The sequence below is a fragment of the Cricetulus griseus genome (assembly GCF_003668045.3).
Source record: "Cricetulus griseus strain 17A/GY chromosome 1 unlocalized genomic scaffold, alternate assembly CriGri-PICRH-1.0 chr1_0, whole genome shotgun sequence".
NCBI classification, from domain to species: Eukaryota; Metazoa; Chordata; class Mammalia; order Rodentia; family Cricetidae; genus Cricetulus; species Cricetulus griseus.
The window spans coordinates 123,475,868-123,501,345 of NW_023276806.1; the positions used below are offsets into that span (position 1 = coordinate 123,475,868).

General features: G+C 39.3%; 1 pseudogene; it reads left to right on the forward strand.

Annotated features, from left to right (window-relative positions):
* The first annotated feature begins 5,173 nt into the window (after window positions 1-5,173).
* On the forward strand, window positions 5,174-5,268 carry LOC113833026 (annotated as a pseudogene).
* The last annotated feature ends 20,210 nt before the right edge of the window (window positions 5,269-25,478 follow it).

Consider the following 25,478-nt stretch of genomic DNA (forward strand, 5'->3'; position numbering starts at 1 on the left):
ACACACATATATATATATATATATATATATATATATATTAAGGCTATAGGTAATGCATATTGAGGAATTTTTCCTCCAACATGCATATTTTACCCTCTTGATTTTTGGCAACATAGAGAAAGTTATAGGAGAAGGAAAAAACATGTTAGATTGTGCAAAGGGGCAGAAGTCTGAATAAATATCCACTGTTGTTTGTTCACTGCGGCTGCCAGCAGTAAAACCAGAGGTTAGAAAAGGCAGATAGCTTCCAAGCACAAAAATGTGAACCACGAAAATGTGGGATCTGTCTTTGCCTTAAATGATAGGGTAGAGACAAGGATATAGAGTGGAGTGAGAATTGAAAGAGGACTAGACAGACTTGTGATTTCAATCATGTCTTCTTGCCTGACCCAGTTTGCCTGAGTGGAATTGCACAAACAGCCCTGGAACAACGATGCCACTCCAATACACACACTGTGGTTAAATCTAAAAATGCATGAAATGAAGCCTGCTGTAAAGAAATGGAGGGCTTTTCAGTCTGGTCTTTAAAGTTCCTCCTTGGCAATTTATATCTTCTCTCCTGAAGCTTCAAACAAATTTAAGTTCAGGCCATTTAACTTTACCTATGTTTTTATTATTTGGCTTTTCCTTTCACATTTCAGTGTGCTTAGTGAAGTCTTCCTGAGTAGAAAGTTCAGGTCCTTACATCATTCAACTATTTAGAGGGTATTACTATAGCACCATTGGTTCATGATAACACATACATGAACTTTACTCATGACAAATTAATATTAAATCATACTGAAGGACTCAAGAGAAATATAATGAAGCTAGTTAAAGTAGCTGATGCTTAATAATCATGTGATAACACTGGCTACAAAATCAAAAATGTGAATGAACACTAAGTCTATTATGTACTGTTGATGAATAAGCTTATCCCCAGGCCTGGTGACAGCTGCTCATGAGGATGAGCTATGAAGATTGTGAGTTCCAGGCCAGCCTGTGCAACCTGACTGGACTATCTCAATTTTGTATGTCAAACTCCCACTGTCTCTTACTATCCTGTACCTAGATTCACACCCCCTCCAAGTTCCTTTCTATGCCTGGAAGTCCCACCTAACCAATAGCTAGGCAGGAGAGGTTAGGTGGGACTTCCAGGCATAGAAAGGAACTTGGAGGGGGTGTGAATCTAGGTACAGGATAGTAAGAGACAGTGGGAGTTTGACATACAAAATTGTGGAGAGATAAAGAGCCAGGTGGCAGAATGTAGATTAAGAGAAACAGGTTAATTTAAGTTATAAGAGCTGGTTAGAAACAAGCCTAAGCTAAAAGACAAGCTTTCACAATCAATAAGAAGTCCCCATGTTATTATTTGGGTACTGGAAGTCCAAAGAAAGTCATAAAAAATTCCTACTACAATAGTCTATGTACAGAATTTAGAATTCAGATCCCTTATCCCACTAATGTCCTCAAAGACTCTGATGTGTTATATTAATTCACTGTGTGCCCAAAGACCTTTCAATTCCTTCAAGTTACATGTAGCTTAGATGATCATCTGTGGAAGGCATCATAAAATACAGCAAGTGTTCAATGGTCCACCATAGTCCAACTTTTGTCTTCCAAGTAAATGAAGCCTGGTGTGAGATACAATCTCTACTTAGTCTGAGAGAAAAGCTTATTGGTATGGTGTTAATTTTTTATGATTTAATAAAGCCACTAGAGATCAAAATGTAAACCTAGCCATACCCATAGAGCCAGGAAGTGCTAATACACACTTTTAATATGAGCAGCCATACTAGCTAGCCATAGATGCCCAGCAGCGTTGGCACACTTCTTTAATCCCAGGACTCAGGAGACAGAAGTAGATGGATCTCTGTGAGTCCAAGACCACCATGGGCTGCAGGAGAGTGGATCATTCAAAAAGAATGAGAGAGCCCATGTCTCTAATGCCAGCACTAGGGAGGTATAAAAGGAATAGGCAAAGGATCTCATGAAAGATTTAGTTTCCAGACAGGGAAAGCATTTGTCTCTGAGGATTCATGGTGAGCACTGCACTCTGGGAATTTGTGGAGACAAGATCACCCATTTTGGCCTGAGGTAGAGGTAAGAGTTAGTGGCTTGGCTGCATTGTTTCTCTGATCTTCAGCTTTAACTCAAATATCTGTTTCTGGGTTTTTATTATTCATGTAACATATGAGATCCCATGGCCTCTTGGCTCAATACTGAACTGCAGTACCTATAAAAAACAAACGTCAGTAGTGACTGAGCTGTACTACTGGAATCCAGTTGAAGATAGGAAGGAGGGATGAGCAAAGGAGTCAAGACCATGCTAGAGATGTCCACAGAAACCTGACCAAGTGAGAGCATATGGACCCCAGTCGTAAAGCTGGGGAACCAGCATTGGACAGAACCATGCCCTATGAATGTTGGTGCCAGTTAGGAGGACTGGGCAATCTATGGGGCCAAATCAGTATTTGTCCCTACTGCACAAGTGGACTTTGGGAGCTCATTGCTCAAGGAGGGATACTGTCTCAGCCTAGGCCCTCACCCAAATGATGTGACAGAATTTGATGATTTTCCATGGGAGGCCTCAACCTCCCTGGGGAGTGGATGGGGATGGGATGGGGGGGTTCGGTGGGGACCATGGGAGGATGGGAGGGGGAGAGAACTTGAATTGATATGTAAAATAAGATTATTTCTAAATTAAATCAATCGATTTAAATAAATGAAAGGACCCTGACACATTGCAAGAGGAAGAGTATATACTTTTAGAGTGCCTAGAATTTTTACAATGGTTAAATAAAAATGTAAATAACAGAACATTAAGACCCTTCTGTATTGCAAGCACAGGCTTAAGATAGATCCCTGCTCCTGATGACCTCTTAGTTTGTTATGTTGCTGATCTCTCAATTCTTGCTCTAGAATCAGTGTTGTTTTTTTCTCATGCAATATCCAACTTTATTTAGAACATCAGTCAACTTATACTCTGAGAGTTAAGAGGAATCACATGATTAAAGTGTGCAATCACAAGGGCACACAGCATGTGGCAGACCAGCCAAGTGTGGACAAGCTACACACGGTTTGCCGATAAAGGCAAATAAACAAGTAACAATATCTAGTTGCAATGAATAATCTGAAGCAAACTGATTTCTACCCACTCCACCTGGGAGAGCAGAAAAAACATAATCCAAGAACCATCCTATGTTTTTAAGAAATGGAGGTCACAAGACCCTTGTCTTTTTTCTTGGCATGTTCTTAAAAGTACTCAGAATTCCCCTTGCAGGACTTCATTCTTGGATTGTGTTCCAACTTTCAAATTCTTCCATAAAACAGGTGATAACACTACCAAACTGATTCTGTGAAGCAGGTATTATCCTATACCCAAATCAGATAAGGACATAGCAAAAAGAAGTGAAACTGTAGATCTATTTTATTGAATAACCTCAGCACAAAATGCACAATAAGCTATTTGCAAAGTTAGCACAATGACAAGAGGATTTACATCCAAATGAAGTTTGCTTAATTCTATAGATGAAAGAATGGAGCAACATATATGACTCAAGAAATATGAGACAACATATAAATATATTATGGTAGAGAAAATACATGATCATTTCAATAGATACAAAAGAGGCCTTAAAATTCAACTTGCTATCATAATAATCCATAAAAAACTAGGAGTAAAAGGAATATACATCAATACAACACAGTTTATGCATAGCAAGCCTATAACAAACATTATAGTAAATGCAGAAAAATCCAAAGCATCTCCTTTAAAACGGATTTCAAAGATTTATTTTTTTTCTTTCTCTCTCTCTCTCTCTCTCTCTCTCTCTCTCTCTCTCTCTCTCTGTGTGTGTGTGTGTGTGTGTGTGTGTACGCGTGTGCGCACGTGCACATGCATAAGTGAAGGTGCCTTCTGAAACCAGAGATGTTACATTTCCTGGAGCTTGAGGTTGTTGTGCTGGGAACTGAACTTGGGTACTCCCCAAGAGTAGTGCATACTTTTAACACCTGAAGAATTTCTTCAACTCCTTTTTTTAGAATCTTAAATTAGCCAAAGTTGCCCACTACCTCTATTTATGTTCAATTTACTGCTTGAAGTATTAGCTAGATCAATAAGACAAGAAAAAGAAATAAAAGGAATCTAATTAAGAAAGAATGAAGTCTGGTAATCCATATTTGCAAATGATGGGTCTTGTTCAAGAAAGACCCCAGATACCACCAGAAAGCTCTATGATCTGAAAAACACTTTTAAATCAAGCAGCATGTTGCAAAAGCAACATGCAGTAATCAGTGACTTTCCTGTGTATAATAATTAACTTGCTGGGTAAGGAACCAGGAAAAGAAGAATTCATTCACAAAACTTCCAAAAATAAAAACCATAGGAAGAAGCCTACATAGCCAGAAGGTGAATGAATATATATAATTAAAAAATCAAAACCTTGAACATTGTTATTGCAGAAGACAATAAGAGATTTGGAAAGCCCTGGAAAAATCAATATTGTTAAAATGGCTATATTACAAAAATAATCTACAAATTGAAAATAATTGCCATCAAATTTGGATGAAATTCTTCTCAGAAATTGAAAAAATCCCTGAAACTGACAAGGAAGTAAGAACAATGCTAGACCGAAAGTGAAAGGGAGATGTACTAGTTATTTACCTTATTACTATCACAAAATACACTGGAACAAGCCAACTGAAAGGAAAGTTTCCCTTTCAAGTTTCAGACTATCAAGGTGGGGCTCATGGTGACAGGAGCAAAAGACAGCTTGCTCACATTGTATTCACTGTCAGGAAGCAGAGGGTAACAAATCCTTTGCTTAGCTGACTTTCTTTTTTTTTATTCAGCCCATGAGTCCAGCTCCAGGAAAGACATTGCCCACATTTTGCATGGATTCTCCCATTTCAATTAATCTAATTTAGATGATTTCTCACAGACTGTCCAGAGATATATTTCCATTGTGATTCTAATCCCATTAAGTTGCCAGTGAGGATTAACTGTCCAAGGGTGGTATTTTGGGAGTTGGAAGAGAACCAGACAAAGTATAAAACAGCAATGTGTTTGTAGGGATGGAGAATGGTTTGTCACTATGAAGTCTAATGATACATGTTTGTGATGTCATAACAAAACACATCATTTTGCACATAAGCTAAAAGATTGGTCTCAAAATCTAATTAGCAATTGCTCATCACTTCTTGGCCTTTTAGCTACGATCAAGTGTAGTATCTGTTCTTACAGAATCAGTATCAATCAAATAAATTTTCTACAACCTGACAACCTTTCCAGAAGCTTAGGAGTACACAATGATTGTAGAGGTACAATAAATTATTCAAAGGTCTAATTGATGGCATTTGGCCTTAAAGTCCAATGCCATACATGTCTTTATTGATAAATTACTTTGTATTATTTCATAAGAAAAGATTATGGGTAAATGTGTAGCAAGAAGTTCTAGAGAGGGTAACCCTAGAAATAGGTTAAATGGAGATGAAAATTTTCAAAATTGTGGTGGGTTTGTAGAGGGAGAAGAAGAAGGAAGAGATAAATAACACTAAATGTGCTTGAAAGAATCATAAGGAAACATTATTTCATAAGCTTTGTTAAAACATATACATAATATTTTATGTACATGTAATACTATTATGCATTTTATACACACAAGACACTGTGTGTGTTTGTGTGTGTGCTTTCATGAAATTATATTACATGGGGTGATAATACTTCCATTCTAAGAGCCATAGACTAACAAAATTCCCAGGGCCAGGTAATCAATGTAACTCCCAAAATAATACAGGCTATTGCTGTTGCCCTTGGTTGTCTCCCATAACTTAAAGGTAAGCCCCTATTGCTGAAGACAACACACACTTTGGCACAGGAGTTAGAGAAATGAAGCTGGAACTGGTATAGAAATCTACTACCTGAGAACTAAGTGTCCAAGGGTATTATGAAAGCTGCCAAGTGAGAAAAGCAATCAATAGTCCTATTAAGGTGTAAGGTCTGTGAATCACAGCAGTGACAAGGTTGGCCAGATATCACCAATGGTGTTATGGGGGCATTTTTATCTTGATGATAACCAATAGATGTCTAATTGGATTTAAATCTGTTCAATAGGAGAGAATTCATGGCTGATAAGAAAAAAGTAGTCAGCTCTCTGTGACTGTGGAAATAATAGACCCTAAAAGAGAATATATTACTGTCATTTTCCTAAGTCAGCATAATTTCTTGTTGTTTGTAAATACTTATCCTCTTGTTTTCAAAGAAGTATCAATCTTACCCTTCATCAAATCATCAAAGAAACTTCTTTTTGCAACATCTGGAAAGTGTTTTTAGACATCCACAATATGTCAAAATGCAGAGCATAAGTAACCAGAGTAACAAGTAACTGATACTTGTGCAATGTAACCCCTATAACTAAGGCTCAGGAAACACTGAGATTGCAATAGCCGGAGAACTATGCTGACAGATACTAGACAGTTTCATGGAGACACACATGACAGGGAAGTTGCACACATTAGAACTCAACAATATGATTGCTTAAGAAAGAACTGCATAAGGATGGCAATAGTTGAAATGCCAACACTAATGGGGGACATTTCACAAGGCCCAGCCATAGTTAAATAAGTATAGGCAAGAAACAGCTACTGAGAGAGGAAGAATCAGTTTTCTTTAAGGAAAACTTCCTAAAAAAAATGTCCGGTTCCACATGATTGGACACAAGCACAGACACATATAAGCAACACTAAGTGGACTCAGTAGTTGTGTGTGTGTGTGTGTGTGTCTGTGTGTGTGTGTGTGTGTAAATATTAGATATGTATATGGTAGAAAATATAAAATAATAGTATTTTTTAAAAAGGTCATGGAATTCAGAAGAATGGAAAGAATATAGGAGTTGAGGAGTACAATTACATATATAACATACTCAAGAATGTTTTAATATAAAAATACAAAGATTAAGCTGGGAAGCCATTCACCATGCACATCCTTATACATACAGATAAATCTGCAGCATGTTACCAATGGGTTATCCAATTCCATAAAGTATCTTTCAGTCTGATTTTCTGTCTTTTATTTTCTGCCTTTCAATTCCATGTTTATTTTGTCTAAGAAAGACCCTCATAAGATTTAAAGAATCAGCAACTGAAGGTTATCATGGGGCAGGGCAGATGGCTCAGTGGTTAAGAGCACGTGTTGTTTTTAGAGAGAACCACAGTTCAGTTTCCAGCACAGTTATGGTGGCTCAGAATTGCCTGTAATTCCATCTCTATAGAATCTGGTACCCCTTTCTTTTCTCCATGGTTACTCACACTCAAGTCTGAATTCATATACACATACATGTATATATGCAAGCACACACACATACACACAGAGAGAATAATAAAAATAATAAATAATAATAGATAATAACTAATTTACAATATTACAAATAAAAAAATTAGTGGATAGAAACATGGAATAGATATATTATTCTATTTTATACACATTTTAATTTCTTAATTAATTTCTTAATTAATTTCTTAATTTCTTAATCAAAAAATCTTTTTACATGTTCTTACAAAACATTCCCAATATTTTGAGTATAAGTACATTAATTTTTTCATGTGATTGAAACCAGAACATATTAATCTACTATTTTCTGAAATCCCTCACTTTACGCCTAAGAGTTAGCTTAAATTTGACTGAACTCAAAATTATAGGACAAACACATATTTATTTGAAAATGTTTCTTCTTTTGAAAATACCATCCAATATAAAATATCTACAAAATGCAATCCTTACTTAAAGATTTTTTATCTTCTTGACATCTCTCATAGAATTCTCAACAGCACATATTAATTATAACTATTGTGATGTGACACTACCTCTAGTTTTTGATCGTTTTCTTTCTCACATGACCCTTTCTCTCTTGGAAAATAAAGATCTTACTTTAGAAAAGCAACTTTAATATCTGGGATCAGTAGGAAGGGTCATGTCTCATTTATAAATGTGCTGGAGTCTTTGTCCCTTTAGTCTTTTTTGAACTGAAGAAAAATAACTTCATTTTTTCCTACCCCAAATACTCTTAGGCATTGAACTCCTAGCCTTTCTATGCCTGGCAGCTGCTTTTTAAAGGGCTACGTTCCTCTTAGATTGGTTTGTACAAGTAAAACAATTTGAAGTACATCTATAGGGTTTATAAGATCAATAGACTGGTCTACCCAGGAGATGGCAGAAAGCTTCTAAATGAGCACAAGCCACAACTTTTCTTCCAAACAGCTCAACAGCCTTTATACACAGCAGCCTTCCAAAATTAGTCAATACCCAGCTTCTGCCAATCACACTGCTGAGCACAAAAAAAGACAGCAATTAGCTTAATCAAAGTCATAGCTTCAACTTTACATAGCCATGATGATACAACAGACTTTAAGCTTTTAACAATGAAAAGAATTTGATGGGGATTGCAGTGAATCTGTAGATTGCTTTTGGCAAGATTGCCATTTTTACTATGTTGATCCTACTATCCAAGAGCATGGGAGATCCTTCCATTTTCTGGTATCTTCTTTAATTTCTTTTCTTTAATGACTCACAGTTCTTACTGTACAGGTCTTTCGCTTGTTTGGTTAGTGTTACCCCAAGATATTTTATGTTGTTTGTGACTATTGAATAGAGTGATGCTTCTCTGATTTCTTTCTCAGCCCATATCTCTGGTGTATTAATGGACTTTGGGAGCCCATTCCTACTGGAGGGATGCTCTTTCAGCCTGGACACATGGGGGAGGGCCTAAGCACTGCCCTGGATGACATGATAGACTTTGGGGATCCCCCAAGGATAACCTCACTCTCCCTGGAGAGTGGAGGAGGGATGGGTAGGGGATTGGTGGGGGGTAGGGGAGGAGGGTAGGGAGAGGGAGATGGGATTGACATGTGAAGCAGTCTTGTTTCTAATTTAAATTTAATAAATTTATAAAATAATGAAAATGATTGTTATTATAACATAATTACCTCCATTGGTTACTTTTTAAGGGGCTAAGAAAACAAAATTAGGAATCAAGAAGTAGTTAACTTCAAAACAAAAGAAAATACTATTTTTAAACTGATAAACTTCCTGTTAAGAAGGACATTTCCAGACTATTTGGGGAAACACATGTTCTCACATGTTTTCACAGTTACATATTGGCTGTGACTAGTCATACTGAGTGGTAATGATCTGGGTTTCTATAGTTATCACATCATTTCTTGATAAATATAGGTTATTTGACAAGCAGGGAAAACTGAATCCTATTGTTTGGGGATGTGCTCTTTGATGTATCATGGCATTAGAAGGTACTCTATATGTTATGGAATGAGAAAATCTAACACCAATATAATTCAGCCACAAACTCTGTGACATACAACAGTGACATATCTGTAAGATATATGATATATTGGTGCAATAGTGGCTGGCACAAATTTTATGGAAATAACCAATTACTTTAAAAATTAGATGATTCCCCAATGGAAGACCTCACCCTCATCCCTGGGAGTGGATTGGGGGTGCGGCTGGGGGGCCTGTGGGGGGCATGGGAAGATGGGAAGGAGAGGGACCTGGGATTGATATGTAAAATAAGACTCTAAATTAAAAAAATCTCAGAAGAAAAAAAATAGATTTAAAGCGCACTTGATTTTTTTATTTAAATTCTTTAATTACTACTCATATTTACATGTCCATCCACTCCCTCCATACCAGATACTGATAAAGTGGCTGAGAACTTGAAACTAGATATTTCATGAGTCTAGGGGGGAAATTTTTTTTTTACTTTTTTTTCCTACTTTTATTCTCCTAAAGGAACATAGCAATAAAATCACTTCCAATGACTTATTACTATAGTCATAGATCGGAGCTTAAATAAAACTCTGGTACAAGTAAAACGACACCAAATTCCAGCAAGAAGAAGGGAGTTAGCTATGCCATACCACCCCTAGCCACAGAACAGTGGTTAGCTATTGGAAAGAGGAAATAGTTTTCTCTAAATTCTAGGCCATGTTAAGTCGAGCATGCTCTTGTAGAAGGCCACTCGTCTAAGAATACTTGAACAGCATAAATTAATCTTGCTATGGTGGTTTGAAAGAAAATGACCTCTCAAAGGGAGTGGCACTATTAGGAAGTATGGCCTTTTGGGGAAAGTGTGTCACTTTTGGGGGTGGACTTTGAGGGCTCTTTTATCAAGCTTCACTCAGTGTGACAGTCAGATAAATTCTGTAGCTCTGAATCAAAATGTAAGCTCCAGCCCATGTCTGCTTGCATACTGTCATGCTCCCTGCCATGATGATAATTGACATAACTCTGAAACTGTAAGCAAGCCACCTCAATTAAGTGTTTGCTTTATAAGAGTTGCCATGGTCATGGTGCTTCTTCGAAGCAATGAAAACCCTAAATAAGACATATGTAGAAATAAAAACAAAACAAACAACAACAACAACAACAAAGCAAAGTTGGGTTAGTAGGGAAGCAGGGGTGCATCTAGGGCAGTTAGGAGTGTGAATATAATCAAAGCAGATTTTATGAAACTCTCAAAGAACTTATAAAAATTAAACCCAACAATTATTAACAAGCCACATCTTTGTGATCTATTTGTTATGTGCACATAGACCCTAGGTTTCAAGCTTATGATTAGGACTGACTTCCTCCACCAAGTCCCTTCAAATGAAAAGCACTTTAATAAGCATAAACGTCTATGCCTTCTATGCAAAACTTGGAGAAACTCATTCAAATGTGATCATCAATAATGCTTCTTTGAGCAACTAGGGTCTTGCATCACATATCAGCTACCCAGGTCTAGCCTACCACATTACCTAAGCACTAATAAAAGAAATCAGTGCAGTTCACTGCCCCTTGTATTAAGTCTGGGCAAGGTCATCCACTAGGAAGGGTAGTGTCCCAAAAACTGCCAAAAGCAGATCTGAGTTCTATGATAAAAAATCAAATGAGCCAATTTAATTTGTTCCTGGGTTTATACATTATTCAGTTTATTTCTTCTTCAATGTTTCAACCTTCAATGTGGATTAAATTTTACTAATACTATGTTTACCTTTCTTATAGTTACTTGAGAACTCTGCCAGATATTTAAGTGATATAACTAAGAACTCCCTTTTAAATTTTGCCCTTAATTAATTTTTTCTGCCTTAGAAATGAAGTCATCTAATAAGCAGAAAATGTTCCTCTCCCTATCAGGTACAATCAGGCTTGCTTCCTTCAGACAACTGAAGATGTAAATGGGTATACTTTATATTTTGTCTCTCTTCTCTCCTCTCCTCTTCCTCTCATAACCCTTGAAACTTATATGTTTCCAACATTATTTCCTTCTGGTTTCAATACCAGCTGAAAATGATATTTGGTAATTTTCAGCTACTCATTGAAATGTTTCAATTGACCTTACCCAAGCTTATATAGTAAGTTTAACATCCTCCCAGACTGTTGTTAGTTTACAAAATTTGACTGACTCTGTTTTACTCCTACTCAAAATGGCTATGTGTTATTGGATACCATTGATTAATTACTACATGCTAGGCACTATATTGAGCACTTTGACAGACATTAATCTATTTGATCCTTACATAACCCTGTTAAATAGATGTTGTTTTTCCCACTTCATAGATTAGAAAACATAAAGGTTAAATAGCTTGCTTCAGTTTAATTATCTAGTAAGAGTCAGGACAGTAGCCCATGAGTCTGGCTCCCAAAAATAAAGCGTTGTCTCCCCATTCCTAGTTCCAATGAAGGTTCCTGTCAATCTAAATACTGTAACAAGAAATTGTTCAACTTCTTCCATAAGAATGATAAATGGAAACCTTACAACACAATGCAATATTCATGTCATTTACATGGTTTTATGTATGTATTTAAACAGCTAACATCTATAAACAACTATTTTATATTCCACTATTCCATTTTCTCATTTCTGTTCAGTCTTGCTCATGGAGCATCAGGTTGAGTCTGTCTTTCTCAGTGGCTGTAGCTCACATATCCCTACACATCTCTTAAATGCCGCTTTATTTCCCTTCCAACACTTTCTTATCAACCCTTAGCTTTCCAAAGTCAAAAGTCATACGAATCCCTGGCAGCACCATTAAAAACTCCCAGAACATCAAATTCCAAGTCAAAGGAACAACTTAACAGCCATTCATTTTCATTTTTTAATAATTGCTCAGTATTCACAGAAATATTTTGATGATCTACCTACAGGAAGGTATATGAATTTCTGTTAAAAATTATCAAAAAAGTTCAGTGCATTCATAATTTGTAGTTTAATTGTTATTAAGTAACACTTAAAAACATACCAATAGGAAGATTCCTGTACCAAGAGGAACAGGTTCCAAGAGGAGAATGGTTCACTTTAACTATGGTTTGAGGATACATAAAACAGAATTGGTGAACAGAGGTATAAAGAAATTTATAAGAATAAGAATAATTATGAAAGGAAGTTATACATGAAAACAATTGACCCTCTTTGAAATGTCCCTGAAAATACAATTCTTTTTTATATTTTATTTAATTTAAATCCTATCTTATTTTACATATCAATTCCAATTTCTCTCCCTTCCATTATCCCATTCCGCCCACTGGGGCCCGCCCCGTTCTACCTCAATCCACCACCAAGGGACTAGGAGCCCTTCCTTGGGGGATCATCAAAGTCTGTCACATTGTTAGGGAGAGGCCTAGGCTGAGAGATTAGCCCTCCATGGAGAATGGGCTCCCAAAGTCCATTTGTGCACTAGTGATAAATACTGGTTCCACTGTCAGAGATCCCATAGACTGCCGAGGCCTCCGAACTGACACGCATTCAGGAGGCTTGTTTCTGTCTAATGCTTGATGGGGATGTCTTCCGTACGTATGTTTCTGCTGGCCAATAAGGCAGCAAGATAGGTAGGTCTAGGAGATGAGGAGAATTCTGGAAACATAGACAGAGTTGGAAGCCATGTGAGACCACAAAGGAGTAAGAGGTCCAGACACTTCTCTGGTAAGATAAGACCACATGGAACTACTTAGATTAGTAGAAAAGTGCTAATAGTTAAGACAGAGCTAGCCAATAAATCCCTAGTCAACTGCCAATAATTTCATAATTAATATAGTGTCCCAGTGGTTATTTGGTGCTGACATGGCTGGGGACCAGGCTGGCAGGAAAGAGTGCTCATAACAAATGCTGGTTACCCAGCATTACAACTGGGATCCCTAAGCTCCCATTTGGTCAGGTCAACTGTTTCTGTTACCATTTCCCAGCATGGTCTTGACCCCTTTGCTCATCCCTCCTCCCTCTCTACAACTGAATTCCAGGAGTTTTGCTCAGTCCTTGGCTGTGATGTCTGCTTCTGCTTCCATGAGCCAATGTTTGTGCTACTGATGCTATGTTCAGGAAGCTGTCTCCTATACCAATTCATTCGAGGGTAGCACCTACTTTCTCTTCTAGGAGTTTCAGTGTGGCTGAATTTATGTTGAGGTCTTTGATCCTTTTGGACTTAAGTTTTGTGCATGGAGATAGATATGGATCTATCTGCAGTCTTTTACATGTCCAAATCCAACACCATTTGTTGAAGATGCTTTCTTTTTTCCATTGAATAACTTCAGCTTTTTTTGTCAAAAATCAGGTGTTCATAGGTGTGTGAGTTAATATCAGGGTTTTCAATTTGATACCATTTGGTCAACCTGTCTATTTTTATGGCAATACCAAGCTGTTTTCAGGACTATGGCTCTATAATAGAGCTTGAAATCAGGGATGGTGATGCCTCCGGAAGTTCCTTTATTGTACAGGGTTGTTTTGGCTATCCTGTTTTTTTTTTTTTTCTTTTTCCATACAAAGTTGATTACTGTTCTTTCAAGGTCTGTGAAAAATTGTGTTGGGATTTTTATGGGAATTGCATGAATCTGTAAATTGCTTTTGGCAAGATTGCCATTTTTACTACTTTGATCCTACCTATTCAAGAGCATGGGAGATCTTTCCATTTTCTGTTATCTTCTTTAATTTCTTTCTTTAAAGACTCAAAGCCGGCTGGCTAGGTTGCTCTGTAAGTAAGGCTTTTCCCTGTTAAATACCCTTATATTTCTACCTGACCGTATTGGTAATCTCCCACTATAGAGGACCATAAGAGAGACATACATGGCCCCCTGGTGAAGGGGAAAGTGTCAAGATCTCCTGAGCAAATTAGGAGCAGGAGAATGAGAAAAGGGGAGAAGAGGAGGGATGCAGAGGACATGAGGGAGCAGAAAGATTGAGTCAGGGGTAGAATAGATGATAACAAGAATGGGGATACCATAATAGTAGGAGATATTTTTGGTTTACAGAAAAATCAGGCACTAGGGAAATGTCTGGAGATCTACAAAGATGACACCAGCTAACAATCTAAGCAACAGAGGAGAGGCTACCTTAAATGCCCTTCCCTGGTAATGAGATTGATGACTAACTTATATGCCATCCTATAGCCTTCATCCAGCAGCTAGTGGAGGTAGAAGCGGGCAACCACAACTAATCACCGAACTGAACTGGAATCCAGATGCAGAGAAGAACGACTGAAGAGCAAAGGGGTTCAGAATAGGCTGGTGAAACCCACAGAAACAGCTGACCTGAACATTGGGGAACTCTTGCTCCCCAGACTGGTAACTGGAATACCAGTATGGGACTGATCCAGACCCCAGGAACATGGGTTTCAGTGAGGAAACCTCAGAAATCTACGGGACTTCCTGTAGAAGTTCAGTACTTATCCTTAGCATAGGTGTGGACTTTGGGAGCCCATTCCATATAGAGGAATACTCCCTGAGCCAACACACATGGGGATGGGCTATGCCCTATCCCAAAGGATACAATAGACTCTGATGACACCCTATGGAAGGCCTCACCATCCAGGGGGAGCAGAAAGGATATGTGATAGATAGGGTTTTAGTTGGGGGGGGGTATTAGGGGAGGACGGGAGGGAGAAGGGAACTGGGATTATCATGTAAAACAATCCTGTTTCTAATTCAAATTAAAAAGTTGGAAAAAAAAGAAAAAAAAATTGACTTTCAGGCTGGAAGTATACAATGGCAATTTTAAAAGTCAAGTAATGTGTCATAAAAAGAAGTTGTGAACATAACTAATACACAGAGAAAAGACAAAGCATCAATGTCAGAAACACCAAGACAGTAGTAATGAACCTAGCCAACATTTATTGCATTAAGTAAAGGATAGTAAAAGAAAAGTATGTGTATACTGGTCAAAGCTATGATCCTTAATCGTTTAAGCTTAAGTTTAAAACTTGACTTAGCAAATACAATGTGTGCTATACCAAGATAATCGCTGAAAAACTTCAATTTTGTTTATTACTAACATTAAAATTACAGTGAATGGAGATTGCTCAGTCAGTAAAGTGACCCTTGTATAGAGATAGGACCTGAATCAATTTCCAGTATCCACGTGAAATCATTCAAGTTCAGTAGCTTCCATCTATGATTATGGTGCTGATATACTAAGACTAGTGAAATCCTGATGCTCATTGCCCATTTGACAAGCTCCAGAGTGAGTTAGAAGCCTGTATCAGAAACTACAGTAAAGAGAGATGAAGAAAGTCATACAATGCCTACAGACAGACAGACAGATAGCAGACACACACACACACACACACACACACACACACACACCACACACACACACACACACACACACACACACACACACACACACACACCCCTCCCCACAGTCTTTCAGTATTTACCAAAATTTTACTAGATGAAACAACATTGTGTAAAATACTGTTCATAATGCCTATATAAAAAAGTCACATGATGAAAATTCTAAGGTAGCCACAAATCTTATCACTATTCATGCACACTCTTATCCAGACATCAGTAAATATGATAAGACAACACTCCTATGTTTCAGATTTCTAATTTTTCTAAAGAATTAACAGCAATATCTTCCTCTGTAGGCCCAGCAGAATCAAGTGGGCTCTTCAAAATTAGATGAAACCTTTTTAATGGCTTCAAACCCTAAGTGAATTGCCATTTAATGAGTGTGAACAGGGTTATGGACAAGGACCTGAGGGTGATTTTAACTTGCTGAAAGACATTACCAGATGAGGCCCAGAAAGACAACAAGGATCTCAGATGTATGCAAATGATTTCTTCAACAATCAGTCCTTTTAGCAAAGGACCCTCGTACCAGAGATGAGACTGTTGCCTTGATAGTGAAACAATAGTGTCATTCTGATGAGGCCCTGGACAAATAACTAAAGTGAGCCAAACTTGGATGTCCAATATGTGGGAACCTTGAATAAAAAAAATAAGTGCTTTCAAAACCTATTGTTGTGATAGGTATAACTATGAAGAAAAGGATATATCTATTATAATTGTGATAATGTTACTATTACTACAATTAAAATCATGTCACTTCATTCTTCCTTCTTAGTCTAGGATTGTTTCAGATTAAGTTAACATTCCACATAGATTTTACCAAAACAAAGAGTACTGGTCAACCTAACATAATTATTGACTTTGATTGGTATTGCACTGCAAATTGAGTCAAAGCAAGAATTACTGAACTCATTTTCACTTTCTTTCTCTGAAATTTATCACATAACTAATTCAATTTTCAGGATAACAGTGAGTAATTATCTCTAGGATGACCCACTTGGCTGAAGAAAAGAACTGACACCCATAAGTTGTCTTCAGGCTTCCATATATGTGCTGTTGCATGTATGCACTCATATACCTATGAACACACAAATATTTATTTATGTGATAGACAGCAGTCCTATACAAATATTTCATAACTCTTTTGAAATATTGTTGGGTCCTCTGACAGGTAGGGGTGGGGAAGGGCCAGTCTAGCCAGTCTCTTCCTGGGGCTGAGTGGGATAGAGAGTGTCAATGCCCCAGATCCCTCTCCCAGTTACTGGAGAGAAACACACTGAGTAGAGAGACTTGTCTAAGCAGGATGTCTTTATTGTATCAGGCAGGTACTTATATAGGGTTGAGGAAGTGGGTGGGGATCTCAGGATGGGGTGAGGTGTAAGAGTCAATAATATTTCACTGTGTTAGCAGTAGCTGGGCTAAGGCAGTTTTGCTGAGTCACTCCAATGAAGAAGTGATAGGTCAAAGACAAGACACCAGACTCTAACCAGGCTCAGGAAGTTCCACTAGGCCTTGCATCTGGGTATTTTTAGGCCCAACATCTCCCCGTTTTGTCTTTGGTAATGATGATGAGAGACATGGCCCATCTTAGGTTGTCTCCCACCTGGAGATCTTACCTGTCATTGAGTACTATGTACCTGGCTCATTGAGAATCCACTCTATGACCTGTCTTAGTTGTCCCAGCCTATCTGAGATCATATCCATCACTGGTCAAATGGAGGGTGGGAGAGGGACAAAGGATGCTTATAGGAGGATGGACAATCATAGGAGGAGTTCAACTCCTGAGTAGTGAGCCTATGATATTATACTTTGACCTGATGAAGTTTTACTGCTTCTAAACTTTTGGTGGATGAATTTATGATCTTATTGAAAAAGACAGGGCCCAATAGTAAGGATAAGGAGAAAAAGAAAGAGAAGGAAAGGTCCAAGTAGAGGGAGAAGGTAGAGTAGAAAGCCATTTAGGCCTGTCCACAAGGGTTGTCCTGGAAGTCCCAACACTTACTTTCCAAGTCCTCCTGAAGCCTTTTGATTTTGTTACTGGGTGAGATGAGCATCACTGGTACCAGGAAAGGCATCAGCACCCACATCTCCAATTGTTCCTGGAGGAGAAACAGGGGCACAGTTCTAAGGGGTAGAACACTCCCTGGAAAGGTAATTGTCATCATCTCCTTGTTGGGGTAAATATTTGAGGTCTCAAATGGGTCTTTTTCATCTTGAGGGAAGATGCATCCAAACCCTCTTCCTGCTGTGAGGAGGGGGTCTGGTCCTCTGCAGACCCCAGTTAATGGGTCCTTCCAATCTTGGGTGGTGGGCCAGGCCCTGGAAAATGGTCTCCACCCAGGGCGAGTTAGGTCCTTCTTCAGAGATGGCCTTTTTAACGTCTTTTAGGTCATGAGTCTTCCAGGCATTCCAGGCAGTGGGAGGATTCCTACTGGGATTAAAGTTTACAGGAAAGAGACTGGTTATTTCCCCCACAGGGGTGCCATCCCTGTGATAGGGCAGTGGTCCAGAAGGAATTTGAAATTGATTAGTGGGAGGATCTAGTGGGGGTGGCTCCCAGCAGGCCAGGGGGCACTCCCATAAGGGTCCAGGGATGGATACAAGGGCTTAGGCTGGCATAAGGGACTGGGGTTTGGTTTGAACAAGAATTGCCCTGTAATTTATGGGGGTACACTCACCCAAGGATCAATTGGCCCATCAGCAATCTTCCCCTAGAGAGAGGCAAATTCCTCACATGTGGCACCAGTCTGCCTGGTCCTCTGGCAGGTAGGGCTGTGGAAGTGTTGGTCTAACCGGGCTCTCCCTGGGGTTGAGTGGTATGTAAAGTGTCAACGACCAAGATCCCTTCCTAGTTACTGGAGAGAACCACACAATATATCTTGTACAGTTTCTACTCAATGACATATAATTGAATTCACTTTGATTATTTTAGACTGTAGCAATAAAAAAAAACAGATACATGGTTTCTCTTTCTCTTCATCAGAAAGAAGTCATATGAACGAGTTGAATTAGGTACAAGATGTTAATGACACTATTGAGGTAGAGCAACTCTCACTGAATGTGGATAATGAATAAGAATTAAACTTTTGTCACATTAGGATTCCAAAGTTAATGTTTTTCTACATTAGAACCAAAACTATCCTAATATAGGATAAATCATAGAAATAGACAGTATTCATTTCAAGGATAAGCAATTATGGAGAGTAACTCAGGATATTCCTCTAAAATCAGGAACAAGACAAGGCTGTCCACTCTCTCCAAATCTCTTCAATATTGTACTTGAAGTCCTAGCTAGAGCAATAAGAATACAAAAGGAGATCAAGGGGATACAAATTGGAAAGAAAGAAGTCAAACTTTCACTATTTGCAGATGCTATGATAGTTAACATAAGTGACCCAAAAACTCTACCAGGGTACTACTACAGCTGATAAACACCTTAAGCAATGTGGCAGGATACAAGATTAACTCAAAAAAAAAAACAATCAGTAGCCCTATTATATACAGAAGATAAGTGTAGAGGGTGGATGGGGTGGGTGGTTGGTCAAAGGTGGGGGAGGAGGGAAGGGGGCGAGGGGAGGGAGAGGGAGAAGGGATCAAAATGTGAAACAAGATTGTTCCTAATTTGAACTAATAAAAAAATCAAAAAAAGAAAAATGTGCTGAGAAAGAAATCAGAGAAACATCACCCTTTACACTAGCAACGATCAAAATAAAATATCTTGGGGTAACACTGACCAAAAAATGAGAAAGACCTGTATAGTAAGAATTTTGAGTCTTTAAAGAAAGATAAAGAATATACCAAAAAATAGAAAGATCCCTCATGCTCTTGGATAGGTAGGATCAACATAGTAAAAATGGCAATCTTGCCAAAAGCAATCTATACATTCCATGCAATTCCCATCAAAATCCCGAAACAATTTTTCACAGACCTTGAAAAAACAGTACTCAACTTCATATGGAAAAACAATAAACCAAAGATACCAAAAACAACACTGTACAATAAAGAAATTCCCAGAGGCATCACCATCCCTGACTTCAAGCTCTACTATAGAGACATAGTCCTGAAAACAGCTTGGTATTGGCGCAAAAATAGACAGGTTGACCAATGGAATTGAATTGAAAACGCTGATATTAACCCACACAACTATGAACACCTGATTTTTAACAAAGAAGCTAAATTTATACAATGGAAAATAGAAAGCATCTTCAACAATTGGTGTTGGCATAACTGGATTTGGACATGTAGAAGATGGCAGATTTTTCCATATCTACCTCCATGAACTAAACTTAAATCCAAATGGATCAAAGACCTCAACATAAATTTAGCCACACTGAACCTCCTAGAATAGAAGGTAGGTGGCACTCTTGAACAAATTGGTACAGGACTCTGCTTTCTGAATATAACACCAGTAGCTCAAACATTGAGATCGATGATTAATAAATGGGACCTCCTGAAATTAAGAAGCTTCTGTAAAGCAAAGAACACAGGAAGCATGACAAAACGCCAGTCCACAGAATGGGAAAAGATATAAACCAACCCCACATATGATAGAGGGCTGATCACCAAAATAAACAATGAACTCAAGTAGCTAGCCACCAAAACACCAAACAACACAATTAAAAGATGGAGTGCAGAACTAAATAGATAATTCTCAACAGAGGAATCCAAAATGGCTGAAAGACACTTGAGAAAGTGTTCAATGTCCTTAGCCATCAGGGAAATGCAACTCAAAACAATTCTGAGATACCATCTTACTCCTGTCAGAATGGCTAAAATCAGTAACACCAATGACAACCTATGTTGGAGAGGATGCAGAGAAAGAGGAACTCTTCTCCATTGCTGGTAGGAGTACAAATTTGTACAACCACTTTGGAAATCAGTATGGTGGTTTCTCAGGAAAATGGGAATCAGTCTACCTCAAGACCCAGCAATCCTTCTCTTGGGCATATACCCAAAGAATGCACACTCATAAAATGAGGACATATGTTCAACTGTGTTAATAGCAGCATTATTTGTAATAGTAAGAACCTGGAAGCAACCTAGATGCCCCTCAACTGAAGAATGGATGGAGAAAATATGGTATATTTACACAATGGAGTACTACTCAGGGGAAAAGAACAATGGAATCTTGAATTTGCAGGCAAATGGATGGAATTAGAAGAAACCATCCTCAGTGAGGTATCCCAATCACAAAAAGATTAACAAGGTATGTACTCACTCATTTTTGATTTTTAGACATAGAGCAAAGGATCACTAGCCTACATTCCACACTGCCAGAGGAGCTGGTAAACAAGTAGGACCCTAAGACAAGATTGCATATTCCCTCGAGGAAGGGGATAGGAACAAGAACCCCTCACCAAATTTTAGCCTGGGGCCAGGGAGAGAAAGGAGAGTCTTCATCCAGTTGCTGTTTGAAGCAGAAACAGACACCCATAGCTTAGCACTGAACCATACTACGGGAATTCAGTTGTGGAGAGGGAGGAGGGTTGAGCAAAGGAGCCAAGACCAGGATGGAGACACTTGCAGAAACAGGACCTGACCTACTGATAGAATGGAGATCCTAATCATAAAGCTGGGGAAACAGCACTGGACAAAACCAAACCCTTTGAATGTGGGTACCAGCAAGGAGCCCAAGACAGTCTATGGCTCCTCTGACAGCAGTGCCAGTCTTTATCCCTAGAGCACAAATGGACTTTGGGGACCCATTCCCTATGGAGGGATACTATTGCAGCCCAAATACAGCAAGGAGGGTCTAGACCCTCCCCCAAACAATATGACAGACTTTATAGGTCGTTGGTAGAGGGCCTCACTATCCCTGGTCGTCGGGGGGGGGGGGGGGGGGGTGGGTTGGGTGGGGTACATGAGAGGAGGGGAGGGTGAGGGAATGGGTGGATGGATATGTGAATGTTACGATAAACCTTTCCGCCAAAAGCCGCCTGAGCCCCACTTCCATGTGTGTGCTTTATGCTAGCTGCCTGCCCAAGTTAGGCCCAAATAGATACATAGAGTCTTGTATTAGGTTTAAAGCTGCTTGGCCAATGACTAGGACTTCTCATCTGTTAGCTCAGTCTTAAATATCATAAATCTATATATTTTATAAGACTTATCTTATCAGATGCCTTATTGGCATCCCTCCTTGTCGGTGGATCACATCTCGCTGCTAGAGCAGGAACGGAGGGGAAAAGAGCACCCTTCCTGTTTCTCCTTTGCTTAAATATGAGTCTCCTTGCTATGTCACTTTCTGTCTGGATCAGCACTTCTCTACTACATTTCCCAGAATCCTCTTTGACTCCTAGTCCTGCCTAACTTGCTGTTACTTTGTCCAAACAGTATTTTATTTAACAATCAATAAGATAAACATACACCATACACCATACATTCCCCATCAAGGGGAGGGTGAGGGAATGGGGGGATGGATATGTGAATACGAGTAATTTTAAAAAATTAAAAAATAATAAAAAATCTAAAAAGAAAGGAATTGATTGGTTAAATCAACTGTGTGTGTGTGTGTGTGTGTGTGTGTGTGTGTGTGTGTGTGTGTGTGTACCACTGGAATAATTAGAAGAAGAGGTAAATATGTTTCATGTATTCAGTGTTTGAATATATGTTGGGGAATAACCAGGATTTAGACAGAAATGGCTATGATGAAAAGTAATCAATGGCATTCACCTCAAAAAAAGGTGAGGGTCTTTGTAGTGTTATAGAGGGTTAGTAATTTCTAATGGCAATGGCATACAGAATGGACTAGAAGAATGACTGAATGTGGAGAATGCAACAGGAGTTTATTGTTGAAATTCAAACAAAAATCCATCCCTATGGGATGCCAAGATGCATCCAAGCTGAAAAAACTCCATTTAATCACCAGAGTCCACATGATGAAAGGAAACAATGAAATGCCAAGTTGTCCCCATGCATGTACTATGCCGTATATTCTCATACACACATATGAATGCACAAATAAGTAAATAAAAAAATGTAAAGCCAATCAATTCCTTTTAACACAACAGATATCTGCTGAATTGTCGAGTCCACCCTTGACCAGCAAGAACGACACAACACCGAGGAATCTTCTTCTCACAGTTTTACTCGGGAAACTTGATTTACAGGGAGTGGCCCCGGGTAGAGGAAGACCGGGCCTGATATAGTCTACAACTACCAATCACCTAACCCCACTTGGCTCGCCAGGATAGGTTGTCTCCAAGCAGAATTAAGAGGATACGTGGCCTTTACCAAATTAGGAGTTGTTTACCACAGAGAGCACTTGCTGTCGGGCGGGAGGAAGGTGGAAACCGGCGCCATCTTGTAGGCGCAGTACTCTGCAGCTCCCAACAGTTCCCCCTTTTGTTTTAATATAATAGGAGTAGCAGTATCTATCTGTTGTCAGATTTCAGTCATCTCTGTCTTAGCTTCAACCCCAGTGTCCCTATCTTACCCGTCAAAGAGTCACTGTGTCGCCCTCACAGGCTCATGTCTTAGGTCGAAGGGAACATGTATGCTTATTTGCTCAGCAAAAGGGTAGGTGTCCGTCATTGAGCATGAATGATTCAGATACACATCACTCACTCAGCAAGGGCGAGACAGACCCCTATTTGTCTGTCAGCATGGATAACCATGCTTGAGGGGATTGTCCTACTTCCACAGCAGCAAAGGCTTGTACCAACATGGCAGCTTGGGATTTTTTCCTAATCCTGTATAAGCACCATAGGCAAACAAAATTGGCCAACAACATCATAGAGAGCATAACCCCCACCCCAGCCCATTCCTTAACTAAACTAAAGGCTTGCTTAAAAGTAGTCAAAAGGGTATTGACAGTGGGCAGGCTCAGCAAGTAGCATTCATGGCAACAATTTGTTGTGTTAAGGTGTCTGTCAGGTTCTTGAATTGTTGACTCCAATTTCCCTGAAGGTAGGCACTCAGCTGCCAACTCAGGTTGCTGTTCTCCGTGAAATTGTTGGCTATCCTGGAGGTGATACATAAAGAAGAAAAGGAATGAATGCATCCTATGGAGGTTAAGGTTACTAAATCATCCACTTGCTCCTGCAACAGGTCCACTCTTTGGTTCACAGTTAGAATGCCAGCTTTTAAGTGGCCATCAATAGATCTTAAGGTAGTTAATGTTGTGGCCATTTTTTCAACAATGTCATTGACTGTCTCAGCTGTTTGGACCTGTGCAGCCATGGCAATGGCAGCAGTCGTAGCTGCTGCTGCAGAAAGGGTTATGGCAGTAACCAATGCTGCAGTTATGCCAAAAATCCCGTTTGGTTCTGATGACTTCCGTAATAGGAAATGTTCCTGTGTCCACTTTAACCGGAATAGGAACATATGTAGGGACCCTCATCACTACTGCTGTATTAGCAGAACCATTCCAACATTGCCTAGCAATACAGGAGACGTTAGTCGAATTACACGAGATCACTTCTTTGGTAGCATTAGTAGCATTAGAGAGCAGAAGGAAAAAGGGAGCTTTTAAACATACTGGGCAGTGTCAGGATCCAAATTCACACAGGGCAGACCCAAACCACAACTAGTAGAGAAGAAGGCAGGTAAGACTTTAGACATATGATGAACAGGTAAAGGAATTGGCCATGCTTTAGCTATGGCCCACAGGGTTTGTGGCCTGGCTTGGATCAGCAGCGGAGACATCAGAGTCATCAGCAGGATCAATATTGGAGACTTCATCTTGTTTGTTGCACCGTCTCATCAGTCTTTCTGGAATTCACACCGGATCTTGTCGTTCCTGAGGAAAAACACAAACAGAATCTCTCGCCCATGCTAACACTGGGTACGGTCCATGCCATAGATCCATAAGGATATCTTTCCATCTTACATAGCCCTTCTGAGCAGGTGCCTGAGTCTGGTGCCTATCGGCAGCAGAAAGGCTTAAAAATCCAAATTCAAAAAATTCAGAGTAAAGATAGCCAAGGATAGTTGTTCCTTTGGTGTTCTACCATGGCCTATTCCCCCTTTTTGTTTTAATAAACATTCTTTCAATGTGTGATGAGCTCTTTCAACTATTCCTTGTCTTTGGGGATTATAAGGTAGGCCATGGTTTAATTGGACCTCCATCTGCTTACAGAAGGAGGTAAAAGAGTGAGCTGTATAAGCAGGGCCATTGTCACTCTTTAATTGCTGAGGTTTTCCCCAGGCAGCCCACACCTCAAGGCAATGTCCAATGACATTGTGAGCCTTTTCCCCATTCATAGGGGTGGCATGGATGATGCCTGAACTGGTATCCACAGACACATGGATATATTTGAGTGTTCCAAATCCTGAAAAATGGGTTACATCATTTGCCAAATTTTTAGGGGCAATAGCCCTCTGGGATTGACCCCCACACTAGGGGGGTGCAAAAAGGTTATACACTGTTGACAATTTAATACTATCTGTCTAGCCTCTGCTCGGGATAGCTGAAACATTTGCTGCAAAGTTTTTGTAGATACATGGAATTGTTTGTGAAATTGCTGTGCCCACTCCACAGGGGAAGCAAAAAGTACATATTTCCCTCTAGTACAATGATCTATGATCTCATTGTCTTTTGATAGAGGTCCAGGCAAGTTGGTATGAGCCCTAATATGTTGTATAAAAAAATTTTGATCGCGATGCCAGATCAACTTTTGTAACTCCTGTAAGAGTATGCAAACTGTACTATTAGGTTTGATAGGTCCTGCAACCTCCAGGGCCCTGACCAAGAAGCATGTCCACATCCCAGGCTGGATTACCAGCCTCGCAGTTGGCCGCACCTTGATCATTGGCAAATTCAATTTGGAAAGCCCTCCAATCTAAATACTGTCCAGGCGATAAACAAGCTCTTACCAAATTCATCTAGTCACCAGTGTCATACAGAAGCAATTGGGTGCTTCTACCTGGGCAACTGTGAAAGCTG